Source organism: Rhinolophus ferrumequinum, chromosome 22 (assembly GCF_004115265.2).
Source record: "Rhinolophus ferrumequinum isolate MPI-CBG mRhiFer1 chromosome 22, mRhiFer1_v1.p, whole genome shotgun sequence".
NCBI lineage: Eukaryota > Metazoa > Chordata > Mammalia > Chiroptera > Rhinolophidae > Rhinolophus > Rhinolophus ferrumequinum.
Genome location: NC_046305.1, coordinates 28782169 through 28801184, shown reverse-complemented (window position 1 = coordinate 28801184; position 19016 = coordinate 28782169). Strand labels below are relative to the sequence as shown.

At 45.1% G+C, this 19016-nt stretch overlaps 1 pseudogene; it reads left to right on the top strand.

Annotated features, from left to right (window-relative positions):
- The first annotated feature begins 1748 nt into the window (after positions 1 to 1748).
- Positions 1749 to 11967, top strand: LOC117014374 (Fc receptor-like protein 6; annotated as a pseudogene).
- The last annotated feature ends 7049 nt before the right edge of the window (positions 11968 to 19016 follow it).

Below are 19016 nucleotides of genomic sequence, written 5' to 3'. Positions count from 1 at the left end.
AGAGAGCCAATCTCATTAACACCTCTGAAGGTGCAGCAACATCTCACTGTGCAGGGGTAGAGTGGTAAGTCAAAAAGAGTTCACATACTCAAGCTGCTTTAACCCAGTATACGCAGAAGTAGCCAGGGGCAGAGGCTTCAAGTGTTCTGTGTGCAAAGCACCACAAGCTCTTGCAAGCTAGACCATCTGCAGTTGCCCCTGTCTGCTACCTCAACTGCAGCTCTGCAGGGCTGCCATCCCACCCTCTGAACCTGCAGCTGAACAAAGTTGGAGACAACTCAACTCTGGAGATCTGTTGGAAAGAGAACAATAGAGGAAAATATAAATATTGGCATGTTCAGGTAAGTGGACAAGCTATCCAATTCCTACCTTACGTCCTCACTATTTTACCTTTCTCCCAGTCAACTGAGTCACAAAAGAAGGGCCTGGAGGAGGTGTCTGACTGGTTTCCTTCTTCCAGTGAATCAGAGAATCTAGGGCAAGAAAATAAAAAATTCACCCTCTCCGGTTCTGCCTTAGGCAATAAGCACATCAAATTCTTTCCAGACTGTGTGGAACTTCTCACCTAAAGACTTCCAAGGCAAACATTACTGTTAGAAAGAGCTTGCTGGCATTTTACCCAGCTCCCCATGCTTCACCTTTAACTCACATGTTCTGTCCTCAAAGAAGATGGGGGGTATGGCTTCCTTCTCAGTTGGGGGACCATAACAAGCAATGGTGTTGTGAACGTTCTTGGATATCTTTTGGTGCCCACACATAGGCATTTCTATTCAATTTCAACCTAGGAGTGAAAATGCTGGGTCATCAGGTATCCACATATTTAGTTTTAGTAGCTTCTGCCATGCAGTTTTCCAACGTGGCTGCACCAATTCATGCTCCCACTGGAGGTATACAAGGGCTCTGGTTGCTTTGCATCCTCATTCTGAATTGTCCATCTTTAGTTTTGGTGATTCTTATGGCAGGTGTAGTGGTATCTCATTGTAGTTTAAATTTGCATTTCCATGGTGATTTATAAAGTCAAGTTCCTTTTCCTATGTTTATTTGGCACTTGGGCACCTGCTTTTGTAAAGTACCTACTCAATTATTTTGCCATTTTTCTAGTGTGTTGTCTGTCTTTTTCTTACTGACTTGTAGAAATTCTTATATATTGGATATGTGTCCTTTGTCAGCCATATGTATTGAAAATATCTCATCACCCTGTGGCTTGCCTAATCACTCTCTTAATGGTGTCTTTTAATAAACAGTCCTTCTCAAAATAATAACCTGACAGTCTTAAAGTCTCAGAGTCAGAACTTCTAGCCCCATTCTACTCCAACCTCATCATCCTGATTCTCTCCTGAACTGATACTCCAGGGACCATTTTCAGTATGCCACTTCTCCACTGCATTACAGTGAACAGGCACACTTCTCCTTGGAAGGCAGGAAAAATTTGATAACTGGAGGTCACTCAGGGCTGGGGAATAGATGATCTTATTGTTTCCAGTGCTGTGGTACCTGATGCTGAAACCAAGAAAATTCTGGCCGTTTCTGGATCTTTCCATAGCCATGTCCCTCTCAGGTTTCTAGAATGAGCTTTTCGAAGCTTACTAGTGATTTACCTGACTCCTTCATGCTTCACGGTAAAGAAAATTCATTCAAGTAATAATACTCTTTCAACTAACGAGGAAATACCAATTTGAGCTTTTAAAGTTTCTTCCCCACTTCCTCTAAATATAGATTCTCAAGCAGTAACACTGCCCACATCAGAAGGATCACCCATGCCCCATGGTCCTGCGGCCTAGATGCTCTCCCCCAACTTTGCCTCTGGTTACATTCAGTCTGACCTGCTCTGTGCTACGTGCCAAGCCAGGCCCCATGCTTCTCTGGATGGCTGTGCTGCTCTTTGGTAAGTCATTGACTGTCGGCACTTCCTCCTGGTAGGAAAAATTGTAAGTCATTCCTGAGATACAAAGTTTCTGATCTCATCTTTCTCAGTTCATGTGAGTTTATGGCTGGAGTTTGGGACAAGTGTGTGTTTGTGGACAAGCCTGAGAGAAATGGCAATGGGGATGTAGGGGACTCCCAGTTGTTTCCTGTCCATTTTCCTGGGTCCTTGGAAGAGCAGCCCTTTGGTGTATCGAGCTAAATTAGGGAGGCTGAAAATCACATCCTGAGGCCCAACAACATGTTTACGTTAAAATACCTATCAGGTGGTTGTTAGAAGGGAGGTGGGTGGGGATGAGGGAGAAGGGGATGGGATTTTTAGACAACATAAATTGGTAACTACAATATTGCCATGGGGATATGAAAGACAGTTTAGGGAATATAATCAATAACATTATAAAGCTTTTGTAGGATGTCAGATGGGCACATGTCTTATTAGGGAGACCACTTCATGGACGGTGTAGATGCTTGACCATTGCACTGTACACCTGAAGCTGAAGCTGAATAATATTGTATGTCAACTATAATTTAATATATATATATATATATATATATATATATATATATTCACAGGATATGGAGTACAGCATAGGGAATAGAGTCAATGGGATTGTAATAGATATATACGATGTCAGAGGGGCAATAGATTGGGGAGGAGGGTTATCAGTTTGTAAGGGGTAAAATGTCTAACTACCGTGTTTCCCCGAAAGTAAGACCTAGCCGCACAATCAGTTCTAATGCATCTTTTGGAGCAAAAATTAATATAAGACCCGGTCTGATATTAATTTTTGCTCCAAAAGACGCATTAGAGCTGATTGTCCAGGTAGGTCTTGTTTTTGGGGAAACATGGTATTGCATTGTTTTGTACACCTGAAACTAAAAAAAAAAAAAGTGCATATCAGAGCTGTCTCAGAAGGAAAGAAAGGAAAGCAAGGTTATAGAAGGAAAAGAGGATACTGCTGGAGAGGGGAAAAAGATCAGGGAAGTGGGGAAAAGCAGTTCCATGCTTTTTTTGCTCAATAAGGATACGTATTCTCATGAAGCCTCAGCATTTTCTTAGAATCAGTCAACCATGACTGGGCTTCTCACCTGCTCAAGAGGTTTATGCTCTGAGTGTCCAAAGTCCTTTTCAAATTGACAGTTTCTTTTCTACCTACATCATGTGGAGGGTGGGGCGGGGGTGGGGAGGTTCTGTTCCTGATCTGACTTGTCCTTGGGTCTGGTTTGAAGGTTCGAATCCATTCTCCCTGATCCATATATCTCTTCTTGACCCATTTACCCTGGAGTCAGTCACCCAGTCCAGTGACTGAAGGGACTGGTCTATAGGTAGAAGATTGTGGGCAGGGAGGATCCCTGGACACTCCTAGACTCAGCTCAGTCTCAGCTTCTGTCACCCTGCTACACTTAAAAGGAATAAGTCTGGGCATATATTTCACTTTGCTTTACAGTTTCTGAGTTGACTTACTTTTTGTTTTAAACTGGTCCTAGTAGTTTGTTTGCTTGTTTTCCTTGAACCAGAAAAGCAAAACCATTCCTAAATACAATCTCTTTCTGAACAGAGTTTATGGGAATTTGACCCCTGTGAGGAAAATACCTGTTCCACTCAGTGCTTTTTCTTCCCCAACATCACTGTGTTACCCTGTGTGCTCTATGAAAGGCCATTTGGACAAGCGAAAAAATTTATACTCACAGTTAAGGACAGAGACAGGATTGCCCAGTGCCTGGATATACTCCAGATGAAAGTTTCCCAAGGGCAAATTGCTACCTTGTAACAGGAACAGCCCTTGGACTTGACTAGATATAGTCCAAGAGCTTACCATCTTGGAACTGAGGATCTGGGTGGGAGAGAGCAAAGGAAGAGAAGAAAGAGAGAATCAGTGACTGGCTGAATAGTGGACAGTGTAATGGAGAACCCAGGCGTGACTGGGTTATACCTCACGCTCAGAACCCCAGAAAACCAGCCTAAGATATAGACCCCATAGCTGGATGTGTAGGAACAGAGTGACTGTAAGTGCAAAGCTGCTATTTCCTCTTGAATGTGGACAGAAAGACAGAAAAACAACAACAATAACAACAACAAAAACACTGAATACCTACTTTGTAGTGCGTACATCATCTCATCCAACCTTCAGAGCCTTACAGGACAGGTTTTTTTTGTTTGTTTGTTTTTTATCCCTTTCAAACAGTTGAGAAAACTGAGGTTTAAAAAGGTTAAAAACTTGCCTAAGAGGACATGAACAGAAATTTCTACCAAGAAGACATACAAATAGCCAACAGATATATGAAAAAATGTTCAATTTCACTAGCTATTAGGGAAATGCAAATCAAAACCACAATGAGATATCACCTCATAGCCTGTTAGAATGGCTATGATCAACAAGACAAATAATAACAAGTGTTGGAGAAGCTGTGGAGAAAAAGGAACCCTCATACACTGTTAGTGGAAATGTAGATTGGTACAGCTGCTATGGAAAACAGTATAGAGATTCCTCAAAAAATAAAGAATAGAATTACCGTATGACCGAGCAATCCCTCTCCTGGGTATCTACCAAAAAAATCTGAAAACATTTACCTGTAAAGACGTATGTACTCCGATGTTCATTGCAGCATTATTTACAGTGACCAAGACGTGGAAACAACCAAAGTGTCCTTTGATAGATGATTGGATAAAGAACATGTGGTATATATGCACAATGGAATACTACTCAGCCATAAGAAAAGATGAAATACTGCCATTTGTGACAACATGCATGGATCTTGAGACAATTATTCTAAGTGAAATAAGTCAGACAGAAAAAGTCGAGAACCATATGACTTCACTCATATATGGGATATGAAACTGAAGGCAACAAAGGAACAAGACAAACAAATAAAGGAACTCATAGACACAGACAACAGTTTAGTGGTCACCAGAGGGTAAGGGGGGAGGGGAGATGGTAGAAGAGGGTAAAGGGGGTCAAATATATGGTGATGGAAGGAGAACTGACTCTGGGTGGTGAACACATAATGCAATCTATAGATGATGTAATACAGAATTGTACACTTGAAACCTGTGTGGTTTTGTTGACCATTGTCACCCAAATAAATTTTAATAAAAAAATGACACACAAATAACTTGAAATAGATCATAAATAACCTTGCCTAGAATTACCCTTCTAACAAGAGCAAAACAGAGATGCAAACTCAAGTCCACTTGATGTGAAACCCCATACTTTTTCCTTTGTACTTCACTACCCCTAATCTGGATGTAATTGTTTCCAATCAGGTGAAACTGGAAAACAAAATTCATTTATTTAAAGTGGCTGGCAGGACATCGTCACACAATAAATGGTGCCTATTACTATTATTGGCTATCAAGGATTCAAGAGGCTAGGGGCCCCGACATTGAATGTGCTGGCACATGGCTGGATATACACTAAAAATGTATTTAAAGTTTAGAGATGAACCTTAATTTTATTCTGAGCCCTGCATTAGCTAAGTTCAGTCCTAGTACTGGAACCCACCCCCCATACACACACGGCATCCATGACAGATGTCACAGGACTTCCACATAACCACCCACCTCCCAGCAACGTGGCAGCCACCGCTTGGCAAGCAGCATATTGCTATGTGGTGTAGCTCAATTATGAAATAGTTTTTAATGTTGAGCTGAAACCTGCCTCCCTGACTCTCTAATTTCCACGAATTAGTCTCTCTTCTCTCTTATGAAGTAACTGAGAATAAGTCTCTCCTTTCTTTTAAGCTTCATCCATGATGTATTTGAAGACTATTCTGTGTCCTGATTCTGTCTCATCTTTCTCAAATAAATATCTCCCAATCCCTGTAATAGGAAATTGTTCCTGGACTCCTGTTCATTGTCCTTGTCTCCTTGGTCTTGATGAATTTTGTCAATGGGTCAGGAGCTGGACCTCCTACCCCCTCCTGCAATTGGTCTTACTAGCACAGAGTTCATTGCGACTACTGCCTCCATTGTCTGTGACTCTGTTGTATAACTTAGTTTGACAATAGCTCTGGGCTACCTCATCATACTATCACCTCATCTTATATACTGTCACCTCATCTTGTCAACCTATAGCTACAATGTTTCCCAGAAAATAAAACCTAGCCGGACCATCTGGCTAGGTCTTATTTTCGGGGAAACAGTAACTGTGGCCTCCGGGTCTTCTTTATAGGAACTGCTGTGAGCAGCTGTCGCCTACTCTGTATGTCCCAGTTGGCTGCTGTCTTGATTGCCGATAGTGGTTCTGCAGTCACTACTCCAAGGTCTTCCAGTGCCTGGACAGCAAGTTGCTGGGGTCTATGGACATGAGCTCATTTGAAGTGTCTCTGTGCTCTCTGGATGCCTTCTTTCTTGTTATGGGCTTCAGTACCCTCAACCCTGTTTGTTCACCACTTTGTAGCTGCAAAATTGTGTCCTGTGGAGAGCGGAAAGGAAGGGAGGCATCACTACACAGTAAGGTCTTAGTTACTCTGAGATCAGGCCTTCTTTGTGCTTGCACGTAATGTAGTAACCATTTAAGGCAGTGGGTTAATATAATCCACACAACTATTCTGTAAGGAGGAAATGACTATTATCATTTCCATTGCACAGTCAGAACCAGAAATTGGAGGCTCTCAGAATTTAAACAATTTGTTCAAGCTCACACAGAAAGAGATGGATTCATGAGTACAGTCCAGGTCATCTAATTCTAAACGCTGAATGCTATCCACTATGCCAAACTCACAGAAAAACATGTGTTTAGATGGGAACCAGGGGGGAGATGGAGGGATGGAGAGAGATGGTAAGAAAGAGACTCATAATTCTGCACCCACTGAGGACCTGTGGCTGAGCTAACCCTGAGCTGAGTAAAGAATAAAGCTGAAAAGCCTTCATCTATATCTTTCACAGTGTGGACAGCAAGAATGACGGCATCTGAATGAACATGCCAAAAATCTATTCTGAGGGGGTCTCCACCCACTCCTCCCAAGGCCATTCTTGCATTTCTCAGTGTTCTGCACAGCACCTAGGACATGTCAGCAATGAAAAACACAAGTGAATTAATGAGGATTGGCTGGTCTGGCTGCACTCAGTCCTATACCATTCATTGTTTCATCCCTTGCCCTAAAGTCCAGAACACTCTCCTCTGTTTCATATCTAACTGCGCCCCTCAATTTAGGATCCTCCATGCCTTGCACTATTTATATCTGTCTAACCTCATCTGTCATTATTTGTGGCTTGGCCTCTCTTCCCAGACCATGTATTCTCCTCAAATACTCCTTCATGTAAAAGCATTAGTGCAGTGTATACAAGGTGCGAGTACAGTATGTGACACACTGGCTTATTCATAGTTGTCTCATTGATTCGAGCTGCCTGTCCATGTCCCACATCCCTGAATGATCACTCCTCCAGAGAAACTTCACCTCCTTCATCTGGTCACTTCCATACTCTATTCCTAAGAGCTCTGTGGATATTGGACCACAGGAATAAGGTCCTGCCTTTGCTATCTGAGTTCTTCTGTAGGTGTAGATAGGACCCTCATGCACACTAGGGAAAGAGTCTAGTCCTGTGTCTTCTACCTTTTGTTCCCTGCCCTGCATGACTTGGCACAAGGGAAAGCAGTCATGTATCTATTCAACAGATGCCGACTGAACACAGACTGTATTCTCCACACAGGTAATATGTGGCTATGAGCAAGACAGGCAGAGTCCCTGCTCTGATGGAGCTTACATTCTAGTCTGAGGAGACAGGTACTTTAATGAATAATATAATTTCATATCGTGATAAATATTCTGATAATACAATGGGACATGGTAATAGTGATTGAGGAGAATTCTTTTGATTGGAGAGTCTCAGGAAGACACATCTAAGGAGGTGACAATTGAATTGAGATAGGGAAAAGGATTCCAGGCAGTGTGTCCACCATAAAAGTTGAGTGGCTAAGTGGCTGAGTGTCTGGTGGCTTGGTGTTTAGGTGACTGGTCACTGGGTGATCAGGTGACTGGAAGGTTGGGTGGTTGGGTGGTTGGGCAGTTAGGTGGCTGGGTGGCTAAGTGGCTGGGTAGCTGGGTAGCTGGGTGGCTGGGTGGTTGGGTGGCTGGGGGGTTAGGTGGCTGGGTTGCTGAGTGGTTAGGTGATTGAGTGGCTGGAATGTTGGGTGGTTGGATGATTAGGTGGCTGGCAGGTTGCTTGATTGAATGGATGTTAGCTGCTATTCCTGAGGTGACAAGCCTCCTTGTCAGAAGGTTCTTTCTGCTATTTAACCTAATTCTGTCACTTTGTTCTCTTGCAGATCCCTGTGTTGAGAAAACTGGTGAGTCTTGTCTATGCCTCTTCTATCTCCAAGTGTGTTTCTGGGCTAAAAGTTAATGGATGGGGAATAAAACGACAATTAGGTCTCACAGAAACAGCTTTAGAGCAGTATCAGTCTAGGCCCCTTCTTCTGGAGTTTTAGCTAATGCCAGGAAGAGGAGAAAACCAGGACTCCACTGGTCTCAGGCCGAAGGAAATTCTAGAGTAACTGAAGTCCTAGTAGAGTGGCTCTGGGTCTCCATCCTACTTCCTTATAAGTACTGTGTTTCCTCATAAATAAGACCTAGCCAGACAATCAGGTCTAATGTGTCTTTTGGAGCAAAAATTAATATAAGACCCGGTCTTATATAAGACCGGGTATAATATAATATAATATAATACCGGGTCTTATATTAATTTTTGCTCCAAAAGACACATTAGAGTTGATTATCTGGTTAGGTCTTATTTTCAGGAAAACACGGTAGCACTGACCTGTGTCTCCTCCTTTCCGTGGCTCTGGAGCTGCTGTATTCTCCACTGATCAAAGCCCTGGACTCCTTTCCCTACCTTTTATGGTCAGAGAAGCAGGCATGTTGTCTATAGATTAGTCTTCTTTATCCCTCAGCTCTCTACCCTCCCACCCATCCTGTCCCACTGACGTCCATCAGGCATTCTGTCAAGTAGGAGAAGACTCTAATCTATGATCATCTTGAACTCCAAGCGCATGTTCTGTGATGCCAGGGAGGCACAATGCAAACCAACACTTGGTGCTGCTAGAAAGAGCAGCCGTGGAAGCAAGGCTCATAATTCAGTTACCCTGTGAGCATCACTAATTCCAGGTTAAGGGAAGTGGGTCCTAAGGATCCAAGGAGATCCAGGCAAAGGCATATGCAGGGCCTCCTCTACGAGCCTTGATGACAGGGCTCCCTATATGATTAGTCATCATTATGCTCTAGCCATCCGTCCTGGCCCTGAGGCCATCTGGGACTAGTGTCTGCCCTGTCAAAGGAGTATGGCTGGGGACAGAACAGCCTGGGAAAGAAATGATAGATGCTTCCCCATGACTGTGGTGGAAATGAAACCCCTCGCAGAGGATGGAGATGGAGGCTGGGCAAGCAAGCCCAGGCTGTGGCACTTCCAACACCCACCCCTCCAGCACCTTTCGGCAGGCTGCACAAGGAGTTGCAATGGGGCAGCCAGGGCCTAAGAAGCCAATCTAGGGGAGTGAGAATTGGGGCAGGAGGAATGAGGCAGAGCAATGGGTGGAGAGAATCCAACTTGAACCCAAGCTTGGTCAGGTAGTGGAGAAAACTACAATATAAAAGGAGACAAGGAGGGTGGGAGAGAAGGCCAGAGAGAAGATGCAGGGAGAGAAGGGGAGGGGAGGGGAGGGAGAGGAATAAAGAGAAGAAGGGAATAGAAAGAAGAGGAAAAGGAGAGGGAGTGAAGGAAGTCGAGGTCTGGCTTTGTCCTAGCTGGGCATGAAGAACCGAGGGACAGCAACAGATGTGAAGTGCCATCCAGGAACCTCCATCCCCAGTGGGAGGCTCTGGGCTGGGACAGAGGGAGAAAATTGACTGATGGGACCTGCTTCATGGTGACTCTGTTCCCATGTCTCACAGTCTGGCTGTTGCTCCAAGCCTGGCCAGACCCCGTGTTTGAAGGACATATCCTGACTCTGCGGTGCCACGGAAAGAAGAATGTAACCCTGTCCTATGTGAAGTTCTGTAAAGATGGGAAAGTCCTGCATTTCTCTAAGGACAACCAGCCTCTGTTCATGGGGACAGCAACCATGAGGAGCAGTGGCCAGTACAGCTACACTGGGAGGTGATGTACTTCCCACAAATGGACAGACAAGCCTCAGGAACGGCCATGGTTCAAGTCCAAGGTGAGTCACCAGCTGGGGCATTGGGGGGAGTAAGGTGCTACTCTGGGATCTGGTCTCTAGAGGTCAGCAGCTCTCTGGGCAGCACCCCTCCCTCTGGCTGCCCCTGATGGTGGGCCAATTCACAGGACCCTGACATGTCCATGATGCTGCCTACATGCCCTGTCCCCATGGGGCATATATGGAGCCAGGGTACATCTGGAGAAGAGGGAAGAGCCCTGAATCAGCCCTGCTGCTCACCATGCCCTTCCCATGGAGACCCTGGGCCTGACCCCTCCCCTCTGGGGACTAGATGACCTCTATGGCCCTCTGGCTCTGGCTTTCTGGGATTCCAGAGACGGGGGTTGTGTGCGAATCGTCTCAGAGCCAGTGGGTAGGATGAGAGACCAGTTCCTGGGGGACAATAACAGTGTCTCCCTCAGCCTCCTGGGGCCTCACTATCCAGGACTTCCCTCCTGAACCCTGGGCCTGCCTCTCCCCAGAGCTGTTCCTGCCTCCTGTGCTGAGTGCTGTCCCCTATCCCAAGCCCCATGAGGGGAGCCCGCTGACCCTGAGATGCCAGACGAAGCTGCACCCCCAGAGGTCGACCTCACAGCTCCTCTTCTCCTTCCACGAGGAGGGCCACATCTTCCAGGACAGAGACCTCCACCCAGAGCTGTGCATCCCAGCAGCCAGAGAGAGAGAGAGACTCTGGGCTTTACTGGTGTGAGGTGATCCCTGAGGATGGCAGGGCCACCAGCTGGAGATCAGAGTGTGGGGTGAGTGGGGGAGGAAGGGAGACACTCCCCAGTGGTCTGGGCATTGGGCAGTGGGGCCCTCTAGGAGTATGAGTAGGAGCCCTTAAGGGAGGAGCCAGGAGCCCGGGTGCCCCAGCTGACCTTTCAGCCTGGGTGCTATCCCAGGTCATGTGTCCTATCGTCTGCTCACCCTGAGCCCCAGGCTCTCCAGCCTCACTGTGGGAGACATGGTGGAGCTCCTCTGTGAGTCCCAGAGGGGCTCCCCTCCTATCCTGTAAAATTCTACCTTGATGGGGAGATCACTCGGTTCCCTGTGGTGGAGCAGCCTCCTCATCTTCCTGGTGACATCAGAAAAGGATGCTGGAAACTACATCTGTGAGGCTGAAAACAGCATCTCCAGAGAGAGAAGCCAGGCTGAGATACTCTCTCTGGATGGTACGTCTTGTACCCTAGCCGGCTCTGAGCTCCACATGCTGTCTGGGATCAGACTTCACTTCTCTATGTACCTCCCACCATGTGAGCACAATGCTGGGCCCATAGTAGGCACTGCATGGCTGAGCATGGACCCTGTTTGGAGTATCTGTCCACTGAACCTGGTGGGGAAACAATAAGGTCCATGGAGAATGGGATGTACAATAGGGTAGGGGCAATGTGGTCCTCCATGGTATTGCCCTTCCGTGTTGGCATCCTATGAGTCATCCCTAATTCCCATCTACAAGGCTTGTCCAGGCCACGTGGTTCCCCCTAATGCCAGCCATTCTGCCTCTTGTATGCCTGTTTGGAATTCATTTCTGAATTTCATCCTCAACATTCATGGTCACCCCTGCTCACCCCCAGGACCTCAGGTGTTGTCCCCCCCTTACCAGCAGCAACTGGCTGGTTCCTTGGCTGCCTGTGAGTCTGCTTGTTGTGATGGTCACTGCTGCTGCACTTCTGAGTTATTTCAGACCCTGGAGAAAAAACAGTCAGTAATTCTTTTTGGCTTTCTTGGTTGCTGAGTCCATGCCAGGCACTGCCCAGCCTTTGGAAAGCCAGAGCCTGGTCATATGTCATACAACAGGGCCCATGAAGGGACACTTACAGCTTCCAAAACAGTCACCCAGAGATGCACACAGACACATTACTGCACACTGAGGCATGAATAGAGGCACAAACAGGACCATACTTCAGACAATACAACTGAAAAAACCCAAGGCCTCCAACTCTCTCTGTAATTAAACTCAGCAGAACTCATCTGCTTAACAGAGGAGAAAGAAGGAATGAGAATTCCAGTGTGCATGTGCATGCTCACGCACACACACTCTTGTGCAGTGCTGTGCCCTAGGTTAGTGTTCAGTGGATTTTAACTCATCAGAAGGAAACATGGTGGAGAGGACTGAGCAATGGCTTGATCCCAACACTGCTATTTACTAATGCTGTGACCTTGAGCCAGTCTCTAAGATTCACTAAATATTGCCTTCCCAGGGTTATTGTGAGGGTTTAAGTTGATGAGATAACATTTATCTAATATCTAATTATTAGATTGGCACTTACTGGGTGCTCAGTAGTTTTCATTGCAGTCTAAGCAGGTTACCGAGGCTGCCTTTTCATCTGTTATTCATTCCCTAATTCCTCCAATCAGAGTCACTGAAAATAAAAATGTATTTAAAATTTGGATGTAGAGGATTCTTTAGAGAAAAAGAAGGGAAATAATCAGATAAATGGCATTTCTGGGTAATCTATTGATTTTGATATTCTAGACTCCTTCTTCCTGTCTTGGGCATGACATAGTAATTAAGCATGAAAGTTGACTTTCAAAGAAATCACTTTGGGTGGCTACACGTTTATTACAACTCTAACCCTTGTTCACTTCAGGATACACATAAGAGAATGACCAGTGTCAAAGCTATTTGGTGTCAGCTTATTCCTAGGCCCTCAAATCCATCTACAAAGGTTCAAATCTATCCACTTCCTCCTTCCAGAGGCAACATTCTTATTTCCCACTTGTCAAGGGCGAAAGTAATTGCTCTCATAGACCGCAGACCTAGATTTACCTATTCAAGCTCCCTCTGTTAAGGAATTTGTGGTGAGTTTTCCAGGATCTGGGCCAGACTACTCTTGAGGAAGACCACTCAGTCATGCAATCCAAGTATTCCTTCCTGCCCATCAGCCAGAATACCTGAAAGGGTCTCTCTCCAGCCCTAGACCAGTCCCCCGTCTCACCAGGCATCCCAGTTAGGACTTGGGCTAGACTCCAACTTTCTCTCCTCTTTTTAATTTAGTACTATTTGTCCATCCAACCTCCCATCCCCACTACCCTTCCCTCTAGTCTTGAGTCTAGATTTCATGACTCTAAAATGGGAAAGAAGCAGGATATGGGACCATAAACTAAAGATCTGTGAGTTCTACCATCCCTGCACTGTAATAAAGCCTCCTTCCAATGGCCAACCTGGCCTAGTATTTCTGTCCACCCACCCCTGGATCAGAGCATTACAGGCAAAACACCACAGCACAGTTAGATCCTTCCCAGCCCCAGACTAGATGGTGAAGGACCAGTCACTGGTGAAAGATCCTCCAGAGGAAGATGCCTTTCACAGGGAATAAAGAACATCCCTCTTCATGTGGAGATTCTGCCTCCCTCCCGCCCAATCCCACCCACCACCACAGGGAACATCTAGGCTCCATTTTATTTAGAAACCTATCTCTCATGAAAACAAGACTCCTGGTGGTCGTCCTCTTATCTCAAAATCTCAGGATCACAGCATTTCTTAGACTGTCACTCAGAAAAACACCCTCAGGCCTAATCCCATAGCTGCGCGGGCACACACACACACCCACAGTCAGATTAACAGCTTCGTTCTTGATACCTAGCTCTGAAAGACCCATAACCATTTCTAGATGGCATATCCATTCCTCAACAAATAAAAATATGCCAACACTGAAGATATTCAACAGACTGTATATCTGAAGGTACTTTTCAAAACATTATGACCAATGATGGTATCATCAGGATGTGGTCATGTAAGATGTCCACTTCAGAGTAGCACTTACCTAGGTATACAAGTTCTGGTTTCTTTGTTTAAAAGGGTTCATTTTACTACCTGTTGTTATACCTCCCACAAAACAGACTTCCATCGAATTCACAGAGCTCTTTGAATGGAGACTCAGAAACAGACCAAAAAATTGAGCATTAGGAATGTTTAATAATCAGGGACCTCTCTGAGTCTCCATAAATGCCCTCTTGGTTCTCCAGGAGGAGCCATTTCCACAGATTCTACCCAGTGATTCTGATGCTTTCATGCAGTTAGAGCTAATGAATGTTTCTTGGGCATTGGGCATGGACCAGGTGCTCTAAAATCCACATGTGACCCAATTCTTGTTCTGGGAGCTAATATTTAAAGTTCTAGAATCATCTGCTATCACAGGAGCTCCATGCTAGTAGAGAAAAAGCATACAAATTCTACATTATAATTCTGTCCCCACCATTTACTCTGTGACCTGGGAGAATTCACCTCTACGAGCCCCAGTCACTTCATCTATAAAATGAAGATACTTGTACCAGCCTTTGCAAGATAGTTGTGAAGAATAATAGATATCAAAGAATTAGAAGGAGAGGCTTTTTAGACATCCAGCCATGTGCTGGTCACTGGGTTAGGAGCTTTGCTATGAATTTGAACTCCCCAGCCCAGCATCTGGCACATAATGTACAGTCAGAGTTATTAGCTTTTCCTTCTTCTGAAAAGCAGCCTGATTGGTGGGCCTGGGCCCTCTCCATGAAGGGTGTGCCCCATCATTTCTGACCCTGCTTCTTCCCAGTTTGTGATTCCCTTGGAGCCATTCTACCCTCTAGGGTATTTTTCAAAGGAAACATCACATAAAAATTAACTATGTCCACACCTGCGAATTAACCCTCATAAACCAGCCTTAGCCCTCCAGCAGCCTACACTGACATTCTTTCTCTCAGCCTCTCTGTCCCCACCATCCAGTCTCATCTCTGAAAGTGCTCAGTGAATTGTGCCTTTGTATTTCCTAAGGCCCTTTTCACTCCTGAATCCATCCCTTGCCCAGGTGGAGAGCAGCACCCACTGTATGCCAATGGCAAGGACTTCCACCACGACCATGATCTGCCCATGATGGCAGGGAAGGGCCTCTTAAAAGGAGAAAGAAGGAAACTGTGTGAGCCAGAGTGTCAGGAATCAGTCATTGGGGAAGGAAGCAGGTGGCTTCTGGGAAGAGTTTGAGGAGTTGTGGTGGGAAAGGGAAGCAGGAAGGGAGCTGGCCTCCAGGATAGAGGGTTGGGGGAAGGGAGGGAGTTAAACTAAGGGTTGGAAAACTATGGCTATGGGCGAAGCCTGGCCAATACGCATTTTTGTAAAGAAAATTGTTTATGTTATTATGTGTCTAGTGAGGGGAGCTAATGCAGTGCTGATACATAAAGAGTTAAAATGAACAGAAGAAGTCTAAGCAGTGACTTGGTTAATCAGGAGGCACAAATAGAGAATTCCCAAGGGGCACTTATCTAAACTAAAGAAACAAGTAGAAGCCATCTGTCCTGGGAACAGGGATTTATCTAAAGCTTGGAGGACAGTCAAGGCCTAACATTAGACACTACAAGATTACTTTATATTTACTGTCTCAGTCTTCTGAAGTAACCTTCCTGTCTTTGTGCACATAAAAGAGAGCTGTAAAATAAAGCAGGAGCTACAGTCTAATGAGAACTGCTTGCCCTCCCGATCCCATCTTTGTCTCTTGTCTTCTTTTTTCTCAATCCTCGCTCCCCACTTCAGGACCGTTCGTCTCGTCGGTAGGCTCCGACAGTCTAGCTGGTTTCACACTACAGAGCCAGGTGGTTGCAAAAGAGACTATGGCTTACAAGCCTAAAATATTAACTATCCATTTTACAGAAAACATTTGCCATCCTCTAGTTTAAATAGTGTCAGGCTTGAGAAGCTATTAGAATTTGCTAGAGGGGCCAGGCATCTCCTGCCAAGGTGGATATCCCAAACCAATGACCACCTCCCACTGCCAGTTATTACGTTATTACTGTTACAGAGCCCCTGACTAGCTTCCCTCCATAAGTGGCTCTGGGATACTTATATCTTGAGGTGGGACAGTCATGCAAGTCCTATTTCAGTCTCATTCCCTCTTTCAGTTGATTACCACAATGAGAAAGATGAAGGTGTCATGTACTCTGGTGCATACAACCCCAAAGAAGAGAGAAAGTGAGTGATCGTATGCCAAACTTGATATCTTTGCTAATGTAAAGGGGAAGTTTGGGGCCTGGGGTGAGGTGTCACTACCACTACCTTCATTGTTACCATTTGCCATGACCATAATTACCATCATCACCACCACCACCACCATCACCACCACCACCTCCTCCTCCTCCTTCACTGCCACCATCACCATAAACACCATTATGACTACCATAATCACACTTCAATATTGTCTCCACCACCACTGTTATCATTCTAACTAGGGAATTTTTGCCCTTTTCTGAGCACTGTCAAGGAACAAAGGAGAGAAAAGAATGATACAATTTACCTTTGCCCCAGAGTCTAAGTCAAAACAGGACATTCTCAGCTATAAGAAGAAGTCAAGAAGACCACAAGCTCCAGCCATACTTAGAGAGTTAGGATGACAGGGATAGGGGAACGACTAGTCCTCTCTCTAGCAGAGATAGGGACGACTATGGGTTTCTGAATCAGTCAGAACTGAGTTCAAAACCGAGTCTGACTCGGTGTACTCACTGTGTGACTGGACAAGTTATTTAACTTCCCTGATCTATAAAGTGGAGATAATGCTTACTTTGCAAGACTATTATAAATTAATAGGAATAGAACCTGGGTTCTAGAAATCTTAAAGATCATGTGGTATGTAATAGGTGTTCAAAAACAGGGAGCTTTTTCATGTCTCACCTGCTCTGAGATTTCCATTCCTGGTCTGTAAAATGGATTTGAATCAACCTAGGGTTTCTTCTCCCTCCTATAAAAGTAGACAGCCAAGCTGTGTTTTGATTCAGGGGTGGTTTCCCTAGGACACGACCAGTTACTGCCCAAAGTAGTGGCAGGGCAGATGGGAAAGAACACACGAACCCAGTTCCTCCCTGAGAAGAATTACAATAAGGACTTAAACATAAGAAAGGGAAAAAGAAACTAACCTCAGAATATATGGTTTTCAACAGCAAAATAAGGAAATATACTGTTTTACTACTAGCAGGTCAGCAAAGGTAAAGGCATGATTTGTAGTGGGGGTGATCTATTCCCAACTCACGCTCTTAGCTGCTTTTCCTGATGTGTGGCTGAAGGGACCTGAAACCCAGAGTAAGGAGAGTCATTGTGTTTCAAAATGCATAGGAAAGTGGCACTGGATCTTTTATCGTTGGGCGAATGTTCCACATCTGCAAAAATTCAGTATTTTTCTGTGGTTCCACTTCTTATGGAAGTGACTGTAGAGTTAATAACTTTGCCAAGCCTCAGTTTTCTCATCCCCATGTGAGGAGGAACTGATAGCCCCTACTTTGCAGGACTGATGAGATTAATATAGTAAATACAATCCTCACACCTAAAAGAGTGCCTGGTACACAGTAAGTAGATATTTAATGTAGTTATTTTTAAAGTGCCTTTGACAAGTTCATAGCTCTCCATTCTCAATACAGAGGGTGCCAAAAAAAAGTATACACATTTTAAGAAAGGAAAAAACTATTAAAATTGTAATACTCAATATATACCGGTAACAAAAGATGAATACAAGTCACTTTTGACTTCTGCAAATACAAGAGGTGCTCAAAGTGGTTACCATCACTGTAATTTTAATACAGTTTTTTCCTTTCTTAAAATGTGTATACATTTTTTTGGGCACCTTCTGTATAATCCTTGTGAGGTAGTCTCTGTTACCACCACTATGCCCTTTTTGGTTGAGGAAGCTGTGATTAAGAAGCCAAGTAACTGGCCTAAGGTCACACAGCAGCTGTGTGGTTGAAACCAGGTCTCCCAATTCCTAGGCCCTTCTGTTGGAGATTAAGGGTTGGGGATCCTGCAGAGTAAAAGGGGGGACAGTGATCCCTGGGCTGGTCTATACTCTCTGAGGAAGACAGTGACAAGGATATGGGAGGAGATGTGCCGGTGCACCAGTGTCCTGACTTGAGTGTGTTTCTCCTTCCCCACAGCCAGGACTACAGAATCATCCTAGGGGAAAATGAGAAAACCCCTGCTGTTTTCTCATCCTCTGCTTCCTCATCCCAACCCAACTCTCCCACAGGACATTTCTGTCATCTGCGCTGAAGCGAAATGCCCACAGCTTGGTGAGGTTCCAGCCAAGGGGCTGAATATAAGAAGCAGGACCCACGAAAATCCACTTGATGAGTGCAAGGAGGTCCTCTGCTGGTGACGGCATCCCGTCAGCACACATACTCATCCACAGCCTCCAGTGCTCCTCAGGAGGCCAACGGAATCCCAGCCCATTCTGTGGGTCCTCCAGTTCCCAAGCCCAGCAGTCGGGGAGCCCCTGAGCCCTTCATCCTAGTCAGGATTCTGAGGAGACTCATGGAGCACCTGAATGAACTCTGGGTCCTACTCTTAGCAGAAGACCAGGCAAAGGTGTGGAAAGGGAGATCCCCATATACACACCAGATTCAAGCAGTGAACTGGACACAGCAGCCATAGATGTGTTCTTACCACACAGTGTCAGAGTCCCTTTCTATTATGGTCCTTGGTCCCTTTGGATGTGCTTGGCTTGACCCTGAAAGGAAAGATCATCAATCTGCATATCCTGGAGGGCTGACTATGGGCTGCTCCTGTAAAGCATTTTCAATTTTCAAGCTGCTGCTAAGGTCAGGGCTGAGGGGACTCTCAGAGGTTCGGTGAAACCAAGGTTAGCACTGAGAATGCTGCCTTCACATGCAACCCCATTTCTGTTCAGACCTCTTCCAGGTTTTCAGAGTTGATGGAACTGAAGCTTGCCCAAAGCCCCCATTTGAGGAGTACATCAGAAAACTCAGTTATCCCTTACATATTTAAAAAGATACATGATTTTAGAATCTATTTTGTTAATAGAGATATGTTGAGAGATATATCGATTTGTTTCATATTTTCATCAATGGCAATCATTTGCAGTGCCTGATAGTTTGGTTTGGATTGTTCATGGCATCCATATTTGATGTCTGAAACTGGTCAATGAAGGATTACTTATACTTGCCAGAAAGACCCTGGCCCCAGCCTTTCAG